Genomic DNA, 27543 nt, shown 5'->3' with positions numbered 1-27543 from the left:
AGCTTTTCTTATTTAGCTCTAGGCTTTGTTTTTCCTTGGATGATATACAATGCTTGGGGACTTGGGTATTTATAGCAAACCAAATGAAAGCTACACCACACACTTACTTCACCTACAACATCCACCTACTTCACCTACAACCTCCACTTACTTCACCAACCTCACACACTTACTTCACCTACAAATGACATTGATTCTCAACAGAATATTCCACAAGGACAACTTCTTTCAAATATGAAAACGTTACGAGAGCAGTGCCACCTTCAACGGACTGGAGAAAGAAGGGAGCCGTAACCCCCATCAAGGACCAAGGCAGATGCCGTAATAATATAAGTGCCTGCTTAGTTCATTAATATCTTAGAAACACTATATGTTCTTTTTAATTTAGGAGTTTAGTTAATTGCTTAAGTTATTCTAACTACTTTTCACTGCAATTAAAATACAGGATGTTGTTGGGCTTTTTCGGCAGTAGCAGCTACAGAAGGAATTGATCTTTTTGTCTGAGCAAGAGCTGGTTGATTGTGATACCGCTGGTGAAGACAAAGGGTGTGAGGGTGGCTTGATGGATGATGCTTTTCAGTTCATCCAACAAAATCATGGAATTAGTGCGGAAGGTAGTTACCCATACAATGGTGCGGATGGGACATGCAACACCAAGGAGGAAGCCAACATTGCAGCTATGATAAGTGGCTTTGAAGACGTGCCTGCAAACAGTGAAAATGCCCTCCTCATTGCTGTTGCTCATCAACCTGTTTCTGTTGCTATTGATGCTAGTGGTTCTGACTTCCAATTCTATTCAAGTGGTGTCTTCACTGAAACTTATGGAACAATCCTCGATCATGGCATTATAGTTGTTGGTTATGGAGTGAGCGATGACAGGACTAAGTATTGGTTGGCGAAGAACTCATGGGGTATAGAATGGGGTGAAAAAGGTAATGACTGAAGACACATGGCAATACTACAATGGTTGTTGCCATGTCAGCTTATATGGTTGGGAATGGTTGTAATTGGTTGAAGTTAGTTAGAATCTATGAGTGGATAAGGAAGGGTAGCTTAGTCATTAAAAATTATGTAGTTGGGAATGGTTGTAATTGGTTGAAGTTAGTTAGAATCTATGAGTGGATAAGGAAGGGTAGCTTAGCCATTAAGAAATATGTAGTCTATAAAAGCATTGTAAAACCTTTTCATAATTCAATTCAATACAACCAGTGCTTTGTTTCTATTTCTCTGATTCATTTCTTTCTCTCAGTTCTTTTTCTTCGTATACTTTTATCTCATAGTTATGGATTGTTGTTGGTTTACATATGTTATCATGGTATCCAGAGTTGTCGGTCCGCTGTGATTCTATGAATGTTCTTGCGCTCCGCGACTTTGTCTTGCAATCTAAATTTCTGGGGAGTTTTGCTGGGAATTCCATCTGTCAAGATTCAACCTTTGGGCATTACTGGGAATTTGTTTTTCATCAATAAGTATGTCGATTTTAGTTGATATGTTTCAATTCGTAGTCGTGATTTGCTTTTATCATGTTTCTTGATGCACGAAGCCATTATCCTGTCAAATTTGTTAAGGCACGAAGCCATTATCCTTATTGAATCTGTTGAGGCACAAAGCTGTAATCCTGTAGAATCTGTTGAGGCACGAAGCCATTATTTGATTGAGGCACGAAGCCATTATCTTGTAGAATTTGTTGAGGCACGAAGCCATTCTTGAAAGTTTTCCTGCGTTTCTTGGTTGTTTGTGTTTCTGGCTATTTTTGTGTGGTATTCTGATTGTGAAGATGATTGTTCTTGGTGTGAACATTGAGGGAGTTTTGGGAATGTTGACAATAAAGCTAAATGATATGAATTTTTCGAAGTGGGCATTTCAATTCAAGTCAGTGTTAAAAGAGTATAAGCTGTTTGATCATTTCGATGGGTCTGCTGTGTGTCCTTCAAAGTATGTCATGCATATAGATAATGGGGTGACTACAAAAATCACATAAGCTTTCTTAGACTGGGAAGCAATTGATATGGCATTATTGATATAGCTACTTTGTCTAATAAAGCAATTGAGCACGTTCTTAGGTGCAAAACTGCACATGAAGCTTGGTTTAGTCTCCAAGATAGGTATGCTTCAGTATCCAAATCTTGAGTACATACTCTGAAAACTGAATTTCAGACATTGCAAAAAGGTGGAGATTCAATAGATTAGTCCTTGGCAAAACTCAAGAATATTAAAGAACAACTTCTCGCTGCTGGTGAAGTTGTTTCAGATAATGATTTTATCTTGGTTGCTTTATCTGGATTACCTAGGGAGTTTTCTACTATTAGAACTGTGATTCTTACTAGAGATACACCACTCATTTTGAGAGAATTTCGTGAACAGTTGTTGTGTGCTGAAAGGGAAACTAAATTATGAATAGTTTATCTCATAGCTTCTCGGGACTATACATGCAACAATCATCACAAGGTTCATCTCAGGGATCTACTACCAATTCCAGGGGGCTTCCCTTCACAATTGGTGGTGTTTTAACTCAAATGCCACCTAAAGCTTCATCCTTGGAATCCATTCTTCTGGTCCATCACATAGTACTATTTCGAATGGTTCTTTGCCATTTCAGTCTTCTTCCATGCCAATTCCCTCTAACATACCAATGATATATCCTCAGTTTCCTAGCTCTTCTTTTACGGCTTCACCACTTGTATTCCCGGGATATTCTGAATTTCCAAATGCATATGGTTTTGTGGGAAATATTGGTGCTACAAGGCAATTCTCGAATCACAATCCTGGTCCAAGGTCTTTTAGGCCAAACAATAATAATGGAAATGGGGGTTTCAGGTCTTCACAAGGTGGGAACAACATAAGTAGTGGCAGAGGTCAATTTTCTGGTAACAAGCAGATGCCTAGTAATTGGAATTCTTGTTCTGGTAATACTGAAACAAAGTCACACATTGTTCCAAAGTGCCAGATTTGCTCAAAAATTAGGGGTCATACAGCTCCAAATTGTTGGAAAAGATCTATAAATGCAAGTTCAAGTGGTCCAGTGATTGAGTGCCAGATATGTGGGAATAAGGATCATAGTGCATTAGACTGTTATCACAAGAATAATTTTGCTTATCAGGGCAATCCACCATATGCATCCTTAACTGCAATGCAAGCTCAAGTTCAGCCAACTTTCTTGCCAAATAACTCCTAGATTGTTGATACAGGTGCATCACATCATATGACTGCGGATGTGAATGCTCTTCAACAAGCTACTCCTTATGAGGGTACTGATCAAATTACAATTGGCAATGGAAAAGGTTTGCCAATTCAGCACATTGGATCTGCAACTTACACACATTACCTCATTCTTTAATTTTGAGAAATGTGTTACATGTTCCCACTATTGCAGTCAGCTTGTTATCTGTTAAACAATTGTGTAAAGATAACTTCTGTTGGTTCATATATGATGACCATAATTTTTTTGTGTAGGACAAGGTAACCAAGGCTGTGATTTACCAAGGAATAAGTAATGATGGAGAGTTGTTTAAGATTCCTACCAAGTTGATTACAAGTGCTGCAATGAAGTCTAAGAGTAAGCTTACTAGGTTAATTGGTCAGAAAGTGAACCATGTGGTATGGCATCAAAGATGTGGACATCAAAGCAATGAAGTCTTGTCTGCAATGTTAAAACAATCTCAGATAGTTAGTACTAATGATAATACACAACAAATGTGTTCACATTGTATTTCAGGAAAAATGAGTAGATTACGTTTTCTAGATAAGAAAGACAAATGTACATTTCCTTTTTAAAAGATTCATTCTTATCTTTGGGGTCTTTCACCCACTAAGTCTATTGAAGGATTCAAATATTATGTTAGCTCTGTGGATGAGTTCTCTAGATGTTTATGGATATTTCCATTGGTTAATAAATCAAAAGTGTTTGATGTTTTTCTCAAGTTCTACAATTTTGTATATAATCAATTCAATGTTGGTATTGAATGCCTTCAAACATGTGGAGGAGGAGAGTACATGAGTAAGAGATTTCAGGATTCTCTGGCACACAAAGGTATACTTCATAAAGTCTCATGTCCTCATACCCCTCAGTAAAATGGAATTGCTGAGAGGAAACACAGGCATATTGTAGATACAGTTATAACCCTTATGACTGCTGTTGGTTTAGCTCAAGAGTTGTGGTGTCATGCATGTGTTCACTCTGTTTTTTTAATTAATAGAATGCCATGTAAGGTTTTGAACAGGCAATCTTCTTATCAAATGATGTTTGGTGTTATTCCTCAATTGCAAGGGTTGAAAGTGTTTGGCAATGCAATGTATCCATATGTTAGACCATATAATCATAATAAGCTACAACCAAGAGATGTGTTATGTATTTTTCTTGGATATGCAACTGAATATAAGGGTGTTATTTGTTTTCATCCTCAAACTAGAAAATTCATCATTTCTAGACATGTTATACACAATGAAGATCTGTTTCCTTGCAAATCAAGTTCTGGAGTTTCAACAAGTCAATCTCAGGGTGTAACATATATTCCAGAGGTAAAAAACAATCACACATCTGCAACATTTGTTCTTCCAGTAAATCCTAGAATTAATATCTCAATATCAGACAATATGAATCTGTCTCCCAGTAATGAAGTGCAAATTTCGAACTCTGAATCTACAACTTAAGTGTTACAATTACTTCATCAAGACTCAAGTTCTGCAGTTGATAGTACTTCTTCATCTCAACAATCTAAAGCAATTCTCCCATCTCCAAATATAACCTACGTGTTACTTGTCCTTCATCATGCACAATTGGAGGTAATCCTTCCCTTTGATACCTCTGATATTAGTAATTCTTCACATTGCAATACTCATACTCACAGGATACAAACTAGGTGATAAACTGGGGCTATTTCTAGAAAAGATTATTCTAGTTATAATGCATCTTTACCAGAATTATCTACTTTAAGAGTAGAAGAGATGGATAAGTGTCAAAATGGTTATTCTTTTCTGGCTCACATCCATGATATTGCTAAACCAACATCATTTTGAAGCACTACAACAAATTCAAACTGGCAGAGGGCAATGCAAGAGGAATATGATGCACTTCGAAGTCAAGGTACTTGGATTTTAGTTCCTCCACCTAGTCATCGAGTAGTTATTGGAAGTAAATGGGTGTATAAACTAAAGAAGAACTCAGATGGCACAATTTCAAGATACAAGGCACAATTGGTTGCTCAAGGGTACTCTCAAGAACATGGTCTGGATTATTTTGAGACCTTCAATCATGTGGTTAGGCATACCACTGTGAGACTTATTATTTCACTTGCAGCATAACACAAATGGGAATTGAGATAACTCGATGTTATAAATGCATTCTTACATGGTGATTTAGAAGAAGAGGTTTATATGAAACAACCACAGGGGTTTATTGATTCATAGCATCCACATCATGTTTGCAAGTTGATAAAGTCCTTGTATGGTTTAAAACAGGCACCTCGAGCATGGAATGCCAAATTCACTGGTTATTACTTGCAATGGGATTCATAATGTCTCTATCTGACACAAGTCTATTTGTGAAGTATGATGGAGTTGATATTGTTGTATTACTACCCTATGTGGATGATATAATCCTAACTAGTTCTAATTCAGAGAAGGTGCAAGCAGTCATTAAAGAGCTAAGGGATGTGTTTGATTTCAAGGATATAGGCAAACTGTCGTATTTCTTAGGACTGCAGGTCACCTACAAAGCAAATGGGGATATATTTCTTAGTCAGTCTAAATATGCTAAAGACTTGTTGCATAAAGTAAGTATGGATAGTTGCAAGCCGGTGAATACACCTTATCGACCACACACTCAATTTCTTGATTTAAAAGGAACAACTATATCTGATCCTACTTCATATCGGAGTTTGGTAGGAGCACTGTAATACCTTACATTTATGAAACCCGATTTGGCATATGTTGTCAATGCTACTTGTCAATATATGAATAATCCTACTGATGTACACTATGATTTGGTCAAAAGGATTTTGAGATATGTGCAAGGCACTATCAACTATGGTCTAACTTATTCAACTGCAACAGATAACTCACTTGTAGCTTTCTCATACTCAGATTGGGCAGCTGATCCTAATACTAAAAGATCAGCCACTAGATTTGTTGTTTATTTAGGGTATAATCCAATCTCATAGCAGTCTAAGAAATAATCTTCAGTTTCTAGAAGTTCAACTGAAGCTGAATATAAATCTCTTGCTCATTATGTTGCTAATATTACTTGGATTCGAAACATGTTGCATGACTTACATTAGTTTGTGTTTGAACCTCCTTTTATACACTATGATAACTTGTTAACACTAGCCTTGTGTTCCAATCTTGTGTTCCACACCAGAATTAAACATCTCGACACTGACTTCCATTTTGTTCTAGAAAAAGTTCAAAAAAATGACTTACTGGTTCAGTATATGCCAACTGAGGAGCAAACAGCTGATTTTATAACCAAAGGGTTACACAGTCTAATATTTTTCAAACATTGTTGCGATCTTCAACTTGGTTCCCTAGCCGAGATTGAGGGGGAATGATGACTAAAGACACATGGCAATACTACAATAGTTGTTGCCATGTCAGCTTATATGGTTGAGAATGGTTGCCATGCCAGCTTATATTGTTGGGAATGGTTGTAATTGGTTGAAGTTAGTTAGAATCTATGGGTGGATAAGGAAGGGTAGCTTAGTCATTAAGAAATATGCAGTATATAAAAGCGTTGTAAAACCTTTTCATAATTCAATTCAATACAACCACTGTTTTCTTTCTATTTCTCTTATTCATTTATTTCTCTCAGTTCTTCTTCTTCTTCATATACTTTTATCTCATAGCTATGGATTGATGTTGGTTTACATCTGTTATCAGAAAGGTACATAAGAATACAAAGAGATGTTGGTGCACTTGAAGAACTTTGTGGCATTACTATGTCTGCATCTTATCCCACTGGTAATTTTATGGGTAAATTACGTTTAACCCCCTTAGGTTTAGGATCGATTTCAACTTCTTACAACATCTTTAAAACATTTCAATTTTATACATTTACTTAGCATTTTATTTCAATTCCATACATCCGCTAGAAAATCCGTTAAGTAAACTATTAAGTGATGACGTGATAAATATGGGATCCACATTTGTGCTGACGTGGCTGCCAAATTTGTGTCACGTGGCAAAAAAAATAATTTTTTTATACATTTAAAAGATAATAATTTACCCTACCCTATTAGAATAAAAATAAAAACCCCTAAAACCCATCTTCCCCGACCCACCTTCTCCCTCTCCTCCACTCTCTTCTCCTACCCCTCATCTTTAACCTTTTCTTTCCTCCCTCCCTCCCACCAACACACTCTATAAATCCTTGCAATTCCCACACACCTTGAAACAAAACCCAGCAACTCCAAATCCCTCGCTGTAAAGCTCTCTCCTCTCTCTGCCGCTAACCCTAACCCCATCCCCGAACCAACCCAAAACCCATCATCTCTCCTTACTCTATCTCATCTCACTGAATCCATATAGGCTCATCTACCCTTCCCCCAATTTCAAACCCCCATATGGGCACAACCACCACTGTTGACGCCTCCAGAATCCGTGAAGCGCACAAATGCACGTCTTTGTGTTTTCCGGATTAGTGGTAATGTGGTTCATCCTAAGAGTCTACACCTTTCTGAGAGGCTCATAGACCTGACGACGTGCAGTCATCCCTGGTGACGGAGATGTCATCCCTGACGACTAGATCTGAGTGATTTTGGTGAAATAGGTCTGGAAGATGAAGATGCACAGCGAAAGAGAGAGGTTGCTGAAGAAGACGACGTGGAGAAGATGTGGGGTGGGGGGGGGGGGGTTGCGGGGGAAGTGGGGATGGGGTAGGGGATTGCGGGGAAGGTGGAGGTGGGGTGGGTTTTTTGGATGGGAGTAGGGGTAGACAAATGGGTCATGGACCTGTGGGTTGGGGCAGGTTCATGAGGTTCATGGCAGGTATGAGGTGAATCTAAATTCTTTAAAGACAAAACGGGATGGGGAGAGTCCACAAGTCTGAGGACAGGGGCCCTCGGGATGAACTGTCTGATAGAACAAGTCTGCAAATCTCGAATCATGCTCGAGTCTCTACCCAACCAAATTTCTCTCTTGTCAATCACAAACCCACCCACCCTCTCCCAAATCCACCCTCAAAATTTAATAAAGATTTTTCCAACCAAATCTCTCTCTCTCTTGTCAGTCACAAACCCTTCATTCTCCCAAATCCCAAATCCACCTACAAAATTTAATAAAGATTGAAGCTTTCACTCTCACAGATAGTGAGAATGGGCAATGAAAACCCACATGGAATTCTGATCAAAGGAAGCTTTTTATTGGTGGAATTTCATGGGAGACCTTAGAAGATAAGCTTAATGAGTAATTCAACTACGACGACGTTTTACAAAAGGTGATCATGAGGGATAAGGTCTCCGGCCGCCCTAGAGGAATAACCAATGAACAACGCCGTCATTACTAGACCGACCCCTCCTATTCATTTGCTTCGTCACATCGGAGTCTATACGCATTGTGTTGAAGCCCAGAACTCAAACCCCCACATATGCCACTGTTGGCTGTCGCCTCTTGCAATCCAAAATCTGAACTCGACAATCGTTTCCGTTACCGAACCTCTTTGCCTGAACCAACCAGCCACGTCTGAGCTGCCACTGAACTTGCTCGCACTCACCATCGCACTAGTCCACAACCATTTGCTGCAAGTTTTTTTTGCTTGCACAAATCCCATCGGTTGCAATCCTTTGGTATCTGTGTGAACTGAAAGAAGTCTAGAGAAAAGAAACAATTTAAAAAGGGGAAACGCAGAAGCATTGAAAAAGAAGAAAAGAAAAAGTACGAAAAAAAAAGAGAAAAAAGGGGAAAATCATTGTTTTTGAGTTGTAGTTTGTTTTCTATGTGGCCCACACACTACAATTAAAATGGCTTGCGATGAAATCATTATAGCTCGGACCCGTGGTTCTTCCTATCATCCACCCAACAAGTGTCCTTGTTGTGGCTTGACAGGACATTCCAAAAATTGTTGTTTCGAACTTATTGGTTATCCTATTAATTGGGATAAGACTCGTGATCCCCGATGTAATAAGTTGCATGCATTGATTGCTGAAACTAAGGTACATTCTGAACATACAATTAATGATGGTAAGACTTTAAAAGTTTTTGCATCTGTTACGAATAATACATGGATAATTGATTCTGGTGCTATTGAACATATGACTTGTGATTCTAGACAGGTACAAACCCTAAAACCATCCCCCAAAACTGTGGTGAGTCTTGTCAATGGTAATGTTGCACCCATCATCGAGGAAGGCGATGTATCACTTTCTGATACCCTAAATCTTGATTATGTACTCTGATAGAGATTTTACCACACACGCAAACGGGTAAAAAACTCCTATAGTACTTGCAAGAAAGACAAGGTTGTTGTAGTATAAAATGGTTCTCGCAAGGTCGTTCTCCACAGGGATTATTAAGTAATTCGAAACAAACTAAATTTCAATTAAGTACTGTAAAGCAGAAAGTTGAGATGATTGGTTTTATAACCTACTTAAATTAAAACGAATTTAATTAATAAAAATAAACTAAAATGCAATATTAAAGATGAAAGGAAAAGAAAACTATTTTGGAAAAATCAAATTAAGAAAGCATTAGGGTTCCACCATCAACTAGCAATCCTATGTATTTTTGCCAATTACTTATGATCTACACATGCCACTTTGAAGGTTAGGTTTTCCTAATTTATATTCTACTTGGAACCTCCAACATAGAACGTATATCTAACATGCAACCCGTTCGGCATTCGGATCAAATCTGAACATGAGAGACTCATTATGCCTTATGAAAACCCTTTGAAAAACCATGCAACCCTTAAGACGTGGTGTTCATCTTAAGTGAAATTACAATTATTAATCACAAGAAGCCAGCATCAATTTCAAGGAACCTTCCGACCAAAATTGCATCAAATTACTTTTCTAAATATCCTAATGGTGATCAAGCATTAAGACAATTAGATAGTTTTAATCACGGTGATCAATAATTCAAAGTATGCATGCAATCAATCATAAGCAATTAAATAAAAACCACATATTCATGCTAAGGCTTACGGCTTCACCCTAGCAAAAGGAATTAGTTACGCATATTCATAATTGAAATCATAGAAAATATTATTAAGAATAAACGGAATGAAAACACCTTAAAGTAGAAAACCTCCAAGAACCCTAGCCAAGTTCTCTGTCTCCCAAGGTAGCATAAAAGAAAGCCTCTCCAAGATTAAGAACGGCCAAGCCTTTTAATATCTCTCTAAAGCCAACACACAAACCCTAACCATCAAGTATTTTATTCCCACTAAGAAACTAAATAATAATAAAATAAAATAGAAAATAAATTCCTAATTAAACTAGGAAAAACTGCACAGAAACTGTTCAGCCACATTTTAGCCTCAAATCTCCTCCAAATCCGGCCCAAGATAGCTTGTTTTAAAAATAAGAATGCTCTGAACACATCTCCAGAAGGCCACAAATCCATCCAAGGTCATCTTGGGCTCCAAAAACGCAATTCAAGCCCAACATGTCACTATTCCAGCACTGCGCATGGCTCCTTTATTTTATTGCCAGAAAATCATCGCTTGGTAGAAAAAAAACTGATATTTTAACATGATCAAGCTTTTAAGTGACTCACGAACGTCCTCCAATTAGAATTACTCCAAAATTCGTCCATTTGACCATATTTTGCTCCAGATGAAGTCGAAAATCCTATATTGGAAATATAATTCAAAGTATCAAAATTCTTCCAAATTATTAACCAAAATATACTAAGAATAGGGTTAAATATATAATATAAAATATACTCATCATACTCGTTGTTCTTCTTTTAACTATAATTTATTATATGTTGCTCAAATAACTGTCGCCATGCATTGTCTTGTGATTTTTTGGCCTTCTTTTTGTGTTTTTAAGGACATTCGGACTCGCAAGACGATTGGTTATGGTATTAAGAAGGGGAAGCTTTACTACTTGGAGCTGACATCGAACAGTTCCCGATTGTTGACCCAAGCTCTTGCAATGGAAAGAAATCAAGGGGATAGGAATAAAGCTTCAGATATTTGCTTGTGGCATCATCGACTTGGACATTCTTCATTCAGCTATCTACGGGGGTTGTTTCCTAGCCTATTTGTTAAGCATGATATTTCTAACTTTAATTGTGAAATGGCTAAAAGTCATCGTACTACGTTTCTGCCTAGTTTGAATAAAAGTTCAATCTCGTTTATGATAATTCATTTTAATGTTTAGGGACCATCTAAAACTACTACACTTGGTGGTGCCTATTGGTTTGTTACTTTTATTGATGACTGCACACATATGACTTGGGTTTGTTTGATAAAGTCCAAAAATGAAGTTACTTCTTTGTTTCAGCAGTTTTACAAAATGGTACAAGTACAATATAAGTCACAAATACAAGTTCTTAGGAATGACAATGGCGGCGAATATGTAAACTCTGAACTTCGTGCCTTTCTTGATCATAATGGTATTGTTTATCAGACTACATGTCTATATACTCCGTAACAAAATGGTGTTGCAGAACGTAAGAATCGTCAGCTTCTATATAGGTTGTTCGTGCTTCTTTCCTTGTGGCGCGTCTGCTGTTATCTTTTTGGGGAGAAACTTTCACCTCAACTGCGTATCTCATAAATCGTGTTCCATCCCAATCAGTCGACTTTCAAACATCGCTCCAGACTTTCTTCATATGTTGATGCTTTTACAGTTCCTAACCTTCCACCTCACGTGTTTAGTTGTGTGGCCTTCGTTAATCTTCATAAACAATAGAGAAGTAAGCTTTAACCTTGGGCTTTACAATGTGTGTTTGTGGGGTATGCCTCAAATCAAAACGGGTATCGTTATTATCACCCTCCGACGAAAAAATTGTTTGTCACTATGGATGTTGCATTTCATGATAATGATATGTACTTTGCTGATCCCGAGTCTTCACTTCAGGGGAAGAATCAGACAAAAGTTCAAACTCTTGATTATACTATTTGATAGGAGCATATTCATGCGACTTAAATGGCTTGTTCTCGTGCATTTACGTTATGTTTCTTTAGTTATTTTAGTCCTTTATGCTTCTTTTGTGTGTTTTGAGGTTCTAAGGGCAAGGTATGCAAAAGGATGCATTTTGGAGCCTTTTGGAGCAAATTAGAGATTGGAATGGATATCATATGCTTGGAGCCAAGAGGATGGACGAAATTAAAGACTTGAAGTAGGAAAGTTAAATCCTAAAAAAACCTCATGTTTAAGCATCATTGAAGACTCCTACGCATTTTAGAACACAAAAACAACATTCCTTGCAACCTTAGGACATTGTCGTGTGCTTCCTTGTGTCTCCCTTCCTTGCCATGCAAGGAAGGGCTTTGTTCCCTATTTTAAACACTTAAAGCATTCACTTATCATATCATTCACTTATCACTCACCACATATCATTCATTTATCACTTAACATATCATTCATTTATCACTTAACATATCATTCATTTATCACTTATCATAACCATACACTTATCACTTATCATACTCATAATCATCTACACATTTCAACCATTTAAACATATGCATTTCAACTCACATGCACACCCACCTCTTTCCAACCTAATTCACATGCATACCTATTCTTTAAATCATCACATGCATCATCATCATGCAACCAACCTTGCCACATGCTTTCCAAGCTTTCCCCCTTCATCATTAAGCCACATTCACTCCCATTTCTCTCCCCTTAACAGCCCTAAACCGTCCATAATTAAAGGATACCATTCAACACAACACAACACCACAAACACATCCACCTTCCTTAGCCGTGAGTCTCCCTTAGAATCCAAAAACCATCTTCCATTTCCACCAATCCTCATTCATTTCCATAATTCCCCAACACTTCCATCCCCCCAACCAACCTATCCTTAAACCTTGTGCTACAACAACGAGGAAGAGAAGAGTGCCTAAACGTTCATACAATTCAAGTTTTGAGTTGTTGAAATGTTTAGGTGTTTCTTTGATTTCAAAGTTTCATTTTAATTCTCTTTGTTTTGTACGTATGAGAAATGGAAGAAAAGAGTGCTTAAACGTTCATACAATTCAAAGTTTTGAGTTGTTGGAATGTTTAGGTGTTTCTTTGATTTCAAAGTTATGAGGAACTAAACCCCCTTTAGCTAGGGGGTAATTCGAAACTATGTTTATGTTTGTAATATGATTTGATTACTTTTAATTACGTTTCATAAGTTGTGAATTCAATTTGTTTAACTGTTTGATTGATAACCTATTTATGTATGTTTATTAAGAATGAACGCTTAATTTTCATGCATGAATTTGACGCTAGAATATAAGTGAGTTTCACGTAATAGTTATGAACTTATATTCACAAGTAGTGGAGGTTGCTTATAAACAATCGTGTTAAACATATTCTTGGCATAAGTTTCATGCAATCATAGTAACGAATGCCTCGTCAACACTTATAGTTTTCATGATGCTTAATGATTCTTGCTTGTATCTCTATTATGCAATTCATGTAGGGAACTTGTGAGGAATGCTTTGGATTGTCGTATGCAATCATCCAATTCATTAACTTAAGGAAAACTTGACGGTTAATTTAAGCGGACCTAATTAACCCGGGGCGTTGAGAATTCATGGTTTATTGAAAAGCAATTAGACATCGTTTTGTATGCAAGTATAACATATGTGGAGATGAACCCCTTAGCTAGCTTCCCATCCATTCATTTCCGTCAAATCCATATTTACAATTTGTTTTGTTTCCAAGTTTCCATTTTTAGTTTAAAGTCGTCCAAATCCAATCCCCCTTTACTTTATTGTTCAATTTAGTTAGAAATCAATTTAGTTTGTGTTTTTAAAGCATTTTGAGTCTTTTGGTTTGTCTTAGTGTTTTAACGTTTAGTTTCACATTCTTTGAGTCTAGTTTAGTGTTTTATCTTGTTTTTACGTTTTTGAAGTCAAATCCAAGGGGTTAACAATCCCTCCTAATCCCCGGTCCAGAACGATCCCTACTTATACTTATACTACAATTGACAAAAAGAGGGTTTAATTTGTGTGCGTATAATTCTCACATCAAATTTTGACGCCGTTGCCGGGGATTAGCAACTTTGCTAATCCCTTGGATTGTTTTATTTTCGTTTGTTTTTATTTTTCCAGATTCTTAAATTTGTTTTGTTTCTTGTTTTAGGTACTAGTTCATGACTCGGAGTTCTCATCCGATTCGTGAACATATCCTGGAGTGATTGGGTTCTTCGTCCGGCTGCAAGACGTAAAAGAAAGCGCTACTTGGGAGGCAACCCAATACAGTAAATAAAACTTTTGCTTGTTCATTGATTTTTTTCGATAAATTACAATTGTATCTAAACATGGCAGAAAGATGGAGCCTTTACAAAGGTTGAGTACGTGAGGCCCCACTACGTGGTGACACTCTCGGAGCAAGAGGCATCGGAGCAGGAGGCATCGGAACAGGAGGTCTCGGAGCAGAAGGCATTGGAGCAAGAGGCATCGGAGCGGAAGGCATAGGAGCGGGAGGCACCGAAGATAGATCATTCAAGGCCCCAAACCTTGGTGGAACGTTGGATGACCCAGGAAAGAGGTGCCTCTGGAAGAAAGCTGCAAGCCTTTGACGGTCATCAAGCTCATCAAGTTTCCTCTTCATGCCTGACGAATAATTGTTGGCAAGCACGTGCAAACTTCGGTTCTCGTACTTAAGCTGTTTGATCTCCTGCTTAAGACTCTCCACCTCCGCCATCAAGGATTCAACCTGACGGGAGCGAGCAAGAAGGCGTTGGCCCATGTTGGACACAGAGCCAGCGCACTGAACACTCAGAGCCAGGGATTCTTGAACGGCCAACTCATCGGACCGTCCTGAAAGCAGCTGACTGTCTTTGGGAGTGAGGAGGTTCCGAGCCACTATCGTAGCCGTTGTGGGATCCGTCATCACAGAGTCCTCATCTGTAAGAGGGCCATGGGAAGATAAGAAAGACGGGCACCATACCTTACCCTGACGAGGCGCGACCGGGTCACTGCTTAGACTCAAATCTAAGCAAATGTTCGATGGGTTGGATGAGCTAGCCATTGTTCAAGAAGTTAAAAGAAAAGGGTTGGATGGAGGAAAATCTCGACGGGCCGAAGATGATTTTTGGGAAGTCTTCAAAGTGTGCAGATAGAGGTGATCGATCACCTCTATTAAAGGAGATGCGTTCACCGATTCAGAAATGAAGAGACGCCACTCTTCAAAACCGGATTTCCCGGCATAAAGATCGCCAGCTCTTCAGACGCAATCCAGGCTTTTCAGAAAGCGTGTGCAAATTTGTCAAAAGCTCCCAGCTTTTCAGAAGACGCGTGGAAGGCGAGAAATCAGCTGCACACTTTAGCCGACAAACGTGGGTGACAAAGCCGAAAGCTCCCGGCTTTCCAGAAAGCGAGTGCAATTTTGTCAAAAGTTCCCGGCTTTTCAGAAGACGCGTGCCACTTTATCAAAAGCTCCCAGCTTTTCAGAAGACGCGTGGAGGACATTGCCGCATCCGCACTGCCATTTGCCATTACAATTCCTATATACATCAACCTTCATGGCAAGGCATACACCCACAAATGCATAATTTTCCTTCTCGACCGAAAATGTAAGCTGCAACCAACCCTCTCAAACATGCTCAGATTTCTCCTTCTCTTGAGAACACACTTTCAAACATGGATGTATCCCCCAAAGAAGATACCACATGCCTGCAGTACGAATGAGGAAGAGGAAACGGTGGATCGAAGCATGTGGATTCATTTGCTGCCTCTTCGAAAGCAAAGGTATCTCATATCATCAAGGGCAAAAGCAAAGGTATCTCATATCATGCTCTTTCCCTGTCTTTTCCTTTGTCCTTGATATTACTTGCATGGCAAAGTTAAAGAAGCAATCAGCCGGCACTTGGAGTCTATCTGGACTCTATTCCCTGGTTGCTTACCTAGCTTTGTTGAGCTATCCTCTAACCTTCTTCAATACGAATTGGAGAGATTGAACAAAGAAACAGATAAGAGGAGGAAGCTCAGACCTTCGGGGGAGACCAAAGGAAGCCTGCTGCCCAGTTCAAGAGTAGCACAAAGGAAAATCAACGATGGGAGCAGCGCAGTTCAAGAGTAAGCCTGTGGAATCACAAAGATCCAAGCCTCACTGCAATCACCAAGGAGAAGATGGAACGAAAACTCCATAACCAGATTTGCATCTCTAAACTCTTCTCTTTGTTAGATACATTCTGCCATGTTTAGTACGTTTAATTGTTGTTTATATGTTTGTTTGTGTTTAGTGTGGTTTTTAACATTGAGGACAATGTTTGATTTAAGTGTGGGGGAGATACTAAAGTGTCTTGATGCAAATTCGTAGGGTTTTATCCACCATAACTTCAAATGTTGTTTCTTGCTGTTTTTAAGTGTCTTTAGTGTGTTTTGACTTAAAAATTCGAAAATCACATAAAAATTTGAAAAACATGTTTTGAAAAGCCTAAAAAGAGTGTTTTGAGTCGTTTTTGTGTCGTAGGTCACCTTCCAACACAATGATAAGGATTTGGTTTCTAATTGCATGACTGTTAAAAAGAGTTATAAACATAGAGAAAAGTTTGATTTACTCTTGGTATATGCTTGGTTATGGTTATAATGTATGACTTCACATGCAATCATAAAAGAAAAATTCGTTTTTGTAACATGCCTGAAGGAAGGAACTCAAACAAACGCTACAGCCCTGAAAGACTTGAGCCTATAACGTTCTTTGGAGAGTATAGTCTGTGATTTCTTGTGTTCTAAAGTCGTTGCATGATCTCATTATTCTTTGCTTGGTTACTACTTAGAAGGCGTTTCATCATATAGTTCCAAATGCTAGAACTCATGCCCATTTCATTCAAAGCATGTTATTGATTTGCATAACACATATTCAAGAAGAAGTTGTGTAGTGACCACCAACATAGCCAAATAGCCTCACTTCCCATATTTCGTATTTGTTGTAAGTGTTACCCCCGTTGAGCTTTGTTTAGCCTTTATTCTTTGTTAACCCACATTTTCCTCACCTAGCCTAGTTTAGGACAATCCACACCCTTGTTCTTAAAAGATAGTGAGCATGACTTAAATGAATTCCTTTTGAGTTACATTATGCAAGAAAATGAGTGTGGGGGAAGGAATGCTTGTTCTTAAGTATGTTTGAGATTCAAAAGAAAAGAAAAACAGAAAAGAAAAGAAAGAAAGAAAGAAAGAAAAAAAAAAAAGAGCTTGAAAAAAATAAAAGATTGAGTGATTGAAGAAAGGGTTCAAAACACCAATTCTGGCCGTAAATTGTCTAAATTCTCCCTTGGGGGTTCAAAGTTGACTTCTGCATTCTTAAGGGAATTCTAAGTGCCTGATTCAATACTTTGCTCACTATTGCTTTAAGAATGTTTGTTTACCCTTCACCTTTCATTGTTAGCCAATACCCCAAGCCCCGTTACAATCATTGACTTCTATCTTGAGTGTTGTGCATTTCAATTGTGGAGTTTGAATTTGGTATGAGCATATGGTGTCACTAGTTCTCGCGTCTAAGTAGTAGCATTCCATTCATGAGATCATATCTAAACATGCTTATTAACTCTAGGAATTGCGTTCTTTGTGATACATATATGTGAGTGTTCGTTTTCGTGTTTACATCAATCTTCTCACATATACTTAGTGTAGGGTGTGTAGTCAGAAAATCTGAGTGAAATTGAGTGCATATCTTGTGAGGAATTGAGCAAATTCTCTAAGGCATGTTACTACATTCAAAATATGGTTTTAAATGCTTAATTGTGAAATAGTATGTGGTGATTATGATTAAGAATGTACTTAAGTGTGAAGATGACTAAAATCTGTGGGAATGATGATTTTTAACATGTCATGTGCATTGGAAATCCCTAAGACGATTGTTGGAAGGTTTAGGTTGTGTTTTACTTGTTTTGTTTCGTTTCGTTTTGTTTTGTTTTTCTTTCTGTTTTGCTAGAGGACTAGCAAAAGATAAGTGTGGGGGAGTTTGATAGGAGCATATTCATGCGACTTAAATGGCTTGTTCTCGTGCATTTACGTTATGTTTCTTTAGTTATTTTAGTCCTTTATGCTTCTTTTGTGTGTTTTGAGGTTCTAAGGGCAAGGTATGCAAAAGGATGCATTTTGGAGCCTTTTGGAGCAAATTAGAGATTGGAATGGATATCATATGCTTGGAGCCAAGAGGATGGACGAAATTAAAGACTTGAAGTAGGAAAGTTAAATCCTAAAAAAACCTCATGTTTAAGCATCATTGAAGACTCCTACGCATTTTAGAACACAAAAACAACATTCCTTGCAACCTTAGGACATTGTCGTGTGCTTCCTTGTGTCTCCCTTCCTTGCCATGCAAGGAAGGGCTTTGTTCCCTATTTTAAACACTTAAAGCATTCACTTATCATATCATTCACTTATCACTCACCACATATCATTCATTTATCACTTAACATATCATTCATTTATCACTTAACATATCATTCATTTATCACTTATCATAACCATACACTTATCACTTATCATACTCATAATCATCTACACATTTCAACCATTTAAACATATGCATTTCAACTCACATGCACACCCACTTCTTTCCAACCTAATTCACATGCATATCTATTCTTTAAATCATCACATGCATCATCATCATGCAACCAACCTTGCCACATGATTTCCAAGCTTTCCCCCTTCATCATTAAGCCACATTCACTCCCATTTCTCTCCCCTTAACAGCCCTAAACCGTCCATAATTAAAGGATACCATTCAACACAACACAACACCACAAACACATCCACCTTCCTTAGCCGTGAGTCTCCCTTAGAATCCAAAAACCATCTTCCATTTCCACCAATCCTCATTCATTTCCATAATTCCCCAACACTTCCATCCCCCCAACCAACCTATCCTTAAACCTTGTGCTACAACAACGAGGAAGAGAAGAGTGCCTAAACGTTCATACAATTCAAGTTTTGAGTTGTTGGAATGTTTAGGTGTTTCTTTGATTTCAAAGTTTCATTTTAATTCTCTTTGTTTTGTACGTATGAGAAATGGAAGAAAAGAGTGCTTAAACGTTCATACAATTCAAAGTTTTGAGTTGTTGGAATGTTTAGGTGTTTCTTTGATTTCAAAGTTATGAGGAACTAAACCCCCTTTAGCTAGGGGGTAATTCGAAACTATGTTTATGTTTGTAATATGATTTGATTACTTTTAATTACGTTTCATAAGTTGTGAATTCAATTTGTTTAACTGTTTGATTGATAACCTATTTATGTATGTTTATTAAGAATGAACGCTTAATTTTCATGCATGAATTTGACGCTAGAATATAAGTGAGTTTCACGTAATAGTTATGAACTTATATTCACAAGTAGTGGAGGTTGCTTATAAACAATCGTGTTAAACATATTCTTGGCATAAGTTTCATGCAATCATAGTAACGAATGCCTCGTCAACACTTATAGTTTTCATGATGCTTAATGATTCTTGCTTGTATCTCTATTATGCAATTCATGTAGGGAACTTGTGAGGAATGCTTTGGATTGTCGTATGCAATCATCCAATTCATTAACTTAAGGAAAACTTGACGGTTAATTTAAGCGGACCTAATTAACCCGGGGCGTTGAGAATTCATGGTTTATTGAAAAGCAATTAGACATCATTTTGTATGCAAGTATAACATATGTGGAGATGAACCCCTTAGCTAGCTTCCCATCCATTCATTTCCGTCAAATCCATATTTACAATTTGTTTTGTTTCCAAGTTTCCATTTTTAGTTTAAAGTCGTCCAAATCCAATCCCCCTTTACTTTATTGTTCAATTTAGTTAGAAATCAATTTAGTTTGTGTTTTTAAAGCATTTTGAGTCTTTTGGTTTGTCTTAGTGTTTTAACGTTTAGTTTCACATTCTTTGAGTCTAGTTTAGTGTTTTATCTTGTTTTTACGTTTTTGAAGTCAAATCCAAGTGGTTAACAATCCCTCCTAATCCCCGGTCCAGAACGATCCCTACTTATACTTATACTACAATTGACAAAAAGAGGGTTTAATTTGTGTGCGTATAATTCTCACATCACTATTCCAGATTTAGGTAGTGTGAATGATTTAGATTTAAGCGATGATGTCTTGGAAATAAGTGGTGATCATTCACATGAAAATAATGAGGTGAGTGAATTGGAACTAAATGATAATGTCTTGGAGACAAGTGGTGATCATTCACATGGAAACAATGTTGAAAACCTTAAAAGGAACGAGTCGACATTGCTAGATAACTTACTGCCTGATAGCTCACTACCAGTTTCTTCACCACTGGATAGTCTTGTGTTAGGAGCTACTTCACAGTCCATCTTGAGTCCCAATAACCATAATCAATCGTCTTTAATCCCAGATGCACCACCACCACATCGTCTACCTAATCGCGTCAACCAAGGTATTCCTAAACTTACTTATAAAGCCGACCCTAATGCAAAACTAGGTATCCGGTGAGTAAGCCCAACCCTGAGTCTAATGTGTTATACCCGTTAAGTAATTATGTGTCTACCAATTGATGTGAGAATTACTTGACACTCAAATTAAACCCTCGTTTGACAATTGTAGTAGAATGGATAAGTGAGGGATCGTTCTAGACCGGGGATTAGGAGGGCTTGTTAATCACTTGGATTTTGACTCAAAAACGTAAAAACAATATAAAACACTAAACTAGACTCAAAGAATGTGAAACTAAACGTTAAAACATTAAGACAAACCAAAAGACTCAAAATTCTTTAAAAACACAAACTAAATTGATTTCTAACTAATTTGACAATAAAGTAAAGGGGGGATTGTGTTTGGACGAGATTAAATTAAATGGACAAATTGTAATTAAAGGCAAAACGTAAATATGAATGAGATGAAAATATGGATGATGGAATAGCCAAGGGGTTCATCTCCACACATGTTATACTTGCATACAAAATTGATTCTCAGTTGGTCTTTCGATAAATTATGAAACTCAACACCCCGGGTTAATTAGGTCCGCTTAAATTAACGGTCAAGTTTTCCTAATGTTATTGAATTGGATGACATCATTCGACAACCCAAAGCATTCCTCACAAGTTCCCTACATGAATTGCATAATAGAGATACAAGCAAGAATCATTAAGCATCATGAAAACTATAAGTGTTGACGAGGCATTCGTTACTATGATTGCATGAAACTTATGCCAAGAATTTGTTTAACGCGATTGTTTATAAGCAACCTCCACTACTTGTGAATATAAGTTCATAACGATTAGGTGAAATTCACTTATATTCTAGCGTCAAATTCATGCATGAAAATTAAGCGCGCATTCTTAATAAACATACATAAATAAGTTATCAATCAAACAGTTAAACAAATTGAATCCACAACTTATGAAATTCCAACGAAAGTTAATCAATTCATATTGCAAATATAAACATAGTTTCGAATCACCCCCTAGCTAAAGGGGGTTTAGTTCTTCATAACCTTGAAATCAAAGAAACACCTAAACATTCCAACAACTCAAACTTGAATTGTATGAACGTTTAGGCACTCTTCTCTTCCATTCCTCATACGTACAAAACAAAGAGAATTGAATTTAAACTTTGAAATCAAAGAAACACCTAAACATTCCAACAACTCAAACTTGAATTGTATGAACGTTTAGGCCCTCTTATCTTCCTCTTTATTGTAGCATAAGGTCTAGGGATAGTTGGTTGGGGGGATGGAAGTGTGGAATGGAGTGGGGAGTGATGGAAATGGAAGATGGTTTTTGGATTCTAAGGGGAAGTGTTTATTTGTGGTGTGAGAATGGAGAGATGGAATTGAATGAAATGGAAGTGTGGGATGAATTGAATGATGCAAATGAATGAAGTGTGTGTGGTTTATATAGGGAGAGAATGGATGGGAGAGCATGTGAATGATAGCTAGGAGAATGATTAAAGGGGTGTGAATGGTTGGAAATGCATGTGGGTGAATTGGTGGTGCAATGATGAAAGAATAAGTGCATGTGTGTGTTTTGTGTTGGAATGAATGTGGATGCATGATGAAGAGTTAATAAATAATGCATGTAAGGTTAGGAAATAAAATCATAACTTAAAGGGGGGATGATTAAAGGGTGTGTGAATGCATGTGTTGAATTGGTGGTTCAATGATGAAAGAATAAGTGCATGTGTGTGTGAATGGTGGTAGCTAGGGTGAATTATGATAAATGCATGTGGAATAAAGATGGAGAAGGTGGTGAAATGATGAAGTAGGAAGGTGGAAATGCATGTGAGATGTTCTTTGGAGAAAGGTGGATGAATGTGCATGTGAATTAAGTTGTGAAAGCATGTGGAATGTTTTAAATGGTTGAAATGTGTAGATGATTATGAGTATGATAAGTGATAAGTGTATGGTTATGATAAGTGATAAATGAATGATATGTGGTGAGTGATAACTGAATGGAAGTGATAAGTGATAAGTGTATGATAATTGAATGGAAGTGATAAGTGATAAGTGTATGATATGATAATTGAATGATATGTTAAGTGAATGATATGATAAGTGTTTAAAATAGGGAACAAAGCCCTTCCTTGCATGGCAAGGAAGGGAGACACAAGGAAACACACGACAATGTCCTAAGGTTGCAAGGAATGTTGTTTTTGTGTTCTAAAATGCGTAGGAGTCTTCAATGATGCTTAAACATGAGGTCTTTTAGGATTTAACTTTCCTACTTCAAGTCTTTAATTTCGTCCATCCTCTTGGCTCCAAGCATATGATATCCATTCCAATCTCTAATTTGCTCCAAAAGGCTCCAAAAGGCATCCTTTTGCATACCTTGCCCTTAGAACCTGAAAACACACAAAAGAAGCATAAAGGACTAAAATAACTAGAGAAACATAACGTAAATGCACGAGAACAAGCCATTTAAGTCGCATGAATATGCTCCTATCACCAATCACCTGTCAGAATCAAATAAGTCATTTGTGCAATTATCTACTATATATATTCATAATATTGTGCATGAGGCTTTAGCTGATCCATGTTGGCAAGCAGCAATGAATGAAAAGTTGAAGTCTTTGAAGAAGAATGCTACCTGGGAAATCACAAACTTGCCAGCTAGCAAGAAACCCGCGAGATGCAAATAGGTCTATACGGTGAAGTACAAAGTTGATTGGACGGTGGATCGCTTCAAGTCAAGACTAGTAGCAAAATGATACACTCAAAAATGTGGAATTGACTAAACATATATATTTGCCCATAAAGCCAAGATCAATACAACCCATGTTTTGTTGTCCTTAGCTGCAAATCTTAACTGGCCATTACAACAGTTCGATGTGAAGAATGCCTTCTTGCATAGGGATTTGACAGAAGAGATTTACATGGAACTCCCACCAGGGAATAACGTTCCAGATATGCATAGACAAAAGGTGTGCAGGCTTCGAAAATCATTGTATGGGTTGAAGCAGTCCCCAAGAGCGTGGTTCGGTAAATTTACCAAGTCTATGAGAGCATTTGGATATAAGCAAAGTAAATGTGATCACACGTTGCTCTTGAAACACCGGAATGGAAAGCTTACAACACTCATTGTATATGTGGATGACATGGTAGTTACCGGTAATGATTCGGATGAGCGTGCTGCCTTGTAGAAATATTTAAGTACAAAATTTGAGATGAAGGATCTTGGGTCTCTAAAATATTTTCTTAGGATTGAGGTATCAAGGAGCAAGTCAAGAATCTTCTTGTCATAGAGAATGCATATTCTTAACCTGTTAAAAGAAACTGGCATGTCAGCATGTAAACCCGTGACTACTCTGTTGGCAGAAGGAATGAAGTTGAGCATTGATTTAAAACAAGTACCGGTAGATAAAGGGAGGTATTAACGACTAATGGGAAGATTAATGTATTTAGCACATACTAGACCAAACCTTGCTTATGCCTTGAGTGTCGTTAATCAATACATGCATGATCCAGGATAATACACATGAATGCAGTTATGAGAATATTGAGTTATTTGAAAGGAAGTTCGGGAAAAGGGATTTTATTTAAGAAGAATGGTCATTTTAGTATTGAAGGTTATACAGATGCTAATTGGGCCGGTTCGAGTGATGATAGGCGCTCAACATCATGTTACTTCACCTTTGTTGGTGGAAATCTGGTTACTTGGAGAAGCAAGAAGTAGGGAGTAATAGCAAGGTCAAGTGCAGAAGTGGAATACAGAAGTATGACCCTTGGTATTTGTGAGATTTTATGGCTTAAACCACTACTACAAGAATTGGGTGTTAAACATAGTCAACCGATGAAGTTGTTTTGTGATAATAAGGCTGCTCGCGATATTGCTAATAATCCAATGCAACATAACATGTAGAGGTTGACATGTTTTTTATTAAAGAAAAGCCATAAGGTAAAATAACTGAAGTGCCTCCAATCAAAACGGAAGATCAAATAGCTGACATCCTCACCAAAGCAGTTTCTAGTGAAAAGTTCTCTAAGTTTCTAGACAAGTTAGGCATGTGCAACATATATGCACCAACTTGAGGGGGAGTGTTGACTTGTATAGTTTCCTATAATTTAGGATTTCCTAGTTTATGATGAATCCCTTTTAATTTGGGAGAAATCTCTTTGTAATCTCCTGTAATTATTCTTCCCTATTTGGTTAGAATTAAGATTGTATATTATACCTCTTCCTGAGAAGAATAAACATATTATTCAAATCATTCTCTTCTATTCTCTTATCTTTGTATTCTCAAGTTGAAATCTAAAATCACATTTGAGTGAACTTTCGTGTTGATAAGTTGAAAATAAAATAGAGAGTAATAGAGAATTTAAGAGAGAGATTGGGAGGAGAAATCAAAGTATTTAAGAGAGATTGGGATGAGAAATCAAAGTCAACATTCCTTCTCATTAGACAATGTATTTATGGGCTTTAAAGTTTACATAGAAATGTGTTGAACTATTAAGATATTACATATTGACCCCAGAAGTGAACAACTAAATAATAAATATCACCTACAACAATTTATGTCCCTAATTATATATTTAAATTATTCGATCCAAAGTGCAATAGAAAGAAAAAAACAATGTGCGAATAGCACTTTCTTGTAGGGGTGGGTGCAGGTCGAGTTGGATCTATTTTTGGTTGATCCAAACTCGACTTGTTTTTTGTAAACAAGTCCGAGCAGGTTCGTTTTTATGTATTTTTATTAGTAGAATAAGCACATTTGGATTCGTTTGATACGGTCTAGTTTCTACGAGTCGAACAGATCTGTTTTCAATTATGTGTTGTAAATTAGCAATCTAATGGATTAATGATCATGATATTTCATAGCAAATTAGCAATCTAAATATTTAATGATAGTAGTGACACACCCCGACCCAGAAAGTCCACTTGGACCCTGAATCGAGCTGTGCTGGCCGACACCTGGAAGGTGACGAAGCCATAAAATGTGATAGTGCATAAAAAGTGAATAAATTTGAATCTAAAAGTGTCTAAATACCAGAGTGCGCTACGAGTGGGAGCGAACCCATTTCACGCGCGATGTCAGAGCATAAGTAAGGTACAGTAATGTGAGTAAGAATCATACCCTCAAAAATATTCATCAATACTAAGATTCGCCACAGATTTTTATCGATACAAACTCAGCAGCTAAAACCTGGAGGGCACCAAAGAGAAGGTGTGAGTAAGCAATAAAACCAAGCTTCCCAAAGTTACTACCTCTCTAAAAGTAATGCCCCTAAATGTACAACCCGTATCGTTTTCCGTAAGACAGTACAACATATATACATATATCCAAACCATACTCGGAAATGACCAAAATCACGATTTGCCATCAAATCCACCACACATTAACAAGTAGGCCAAATGAACTAAATCAATACAAAGTGATATATCAGTCAGAGTCATCTAAAATGACATGTACAACTTAACCGTATCTCGTCAATCATGGCTAGTATATAAGTCGGAGTCACCTATAGTGACCTGTACGACTTATCTATATCTCGTCAACCCTGGCTAGCATATAAGTCGGAGTCACGTATAGTGACCTATACGACTTATCCACATCTCGTCAATCTTGGCTAGCATATAAGTCGGAGTCACCTATAGTGACCTATACGACTTATCCACATCTCGTCAATCTTGGCTAGCATATAAGTCGGAGTCACCTATAGTGACCTATACGACTTATCCACATCTCGTCAATCTTGGCTAGCATATAAGTCGGAGTCACCTATAGTGACCTATACGACTTATCCACATCTCGTCAATCTTGGCTAGCATATAAGTCGGAGTCACCTATAGTGACCTATACGACTTATCCACATCTCGTCAATCCTGGCTAGCATGTAAGTCGGAGTCACCTATAGTGACCTGTACGACTTATCCAGATCTCGTCAATCCTGGCTAGCATGTAAGTCGGAGTCACCTATAGTGACCTATACGACTTATCCACATCTCGTCAATCCTGGCTAGCATGTAAGTCGGAGTCACCTATAGTGACCTGTACGACTTATCCATATCTCATCAATCATGTGCAACACATGGCAACCAGTACGACAGTATCGAAGTTGCCTAACTCATAACTGTAGTCATGCTATAACTCAATCGATTCAATTAATACCATAAACTCACCTGAACTTACCTGGGTGTCCTGAGTTCACATTTGCACTTGAAAGCATTCCCAATAATTATAAGCAAGTAATATACATATGGATATATCATGATGCAATCTACTACTCAACCATGTCGTAGCATTTTCAATTATAAACAATATGGTGTGAAGTGTACAATCAATAACGCCATACTCCCAAACTACTTATTTTCAGGGATAATTATCCATAACAATCCAATTAACTCTAATTTAACTAACTAATTCACAAAACTAAAACTTGTCTTTACCAATTTCCTTCGCATTACTCAATTTCCCAAGCAAGGCTTTTGTCTCAAATATTTTATGGCTGCATCTAACGTCTCGTTAGACTGCCTACGTACCCTAAACAGGGATCAAGCCATTCGTAGTTCACATTGTACGTCAAGCATTCACAATAATTATATATGAAAGTAATATGCTTAATCAATTTAAAGGTGTCGATAGAACTCTCAATAATATGCACAATAAAAAGGAAAAGATCCACTCACCTGGAGTCCACGCTATACTACTCTAGCACGCGCATCGAGGCGTCCTGAATGATCGGTCCCTGTGGCCAATTATCAAATCACATCTCAGAACTCTTATCTGAAGAATATGCAATTCCCATAAAACACAACCTCGACGACTTTCTAAAATAGGTTGAGACCTATTGACCACAAGTCAACCGTCGATCAAAGATCGACGGTAGGGTTTACAACCCTGTATAACCTGACCCGGAAGATCCGCATATCAGATTTCCAATCTGCAACTTCCAATGATCCACAATATGTTTCTAGAATAACATCTTAAAATTTCATTACGATCCAACGGTCAGATCTTCGCCAATTGCCTAAAACAAG

At 37.6% G+C, this 27543-nt stretch overlaps 1 pseudogene; it reads left to right on the top strand.

Annotated features, from left to right (window-relative positions):
• Positions 1-23704, top strand: part of LOC103947983 — a 32452-nt pseudogene extending 8748 nt beyond the window's left edge.
• The last annotated feature ends 3839 nt before the right edge of the window (positions 23705-27543 follow it).

This window comes from the organism of the source record quoted next, unplaced genomic scaffold (assembly GCF_019419815.1).
Source record: "Pyrus x bretschneideri cultivar Hongxiangsu unplaced genomic scaffold, Pyrus_bretschneideri_v1 Contig41, whole genome shotgun sequence".
In the NCBI taxonomy this organism is placed as follows: domain Eukaryota; kingdom Viridiplantae; phylum Streptophyta; class Magnoliopsida; order Rosales; family Rosaceae; genus Pyrus; species Pyrus x bretschneideri.
Note: the sequence above shows the minus strand (reverse complement) of the source record. Positions and strands in the feature narration are given on the sequence as shown.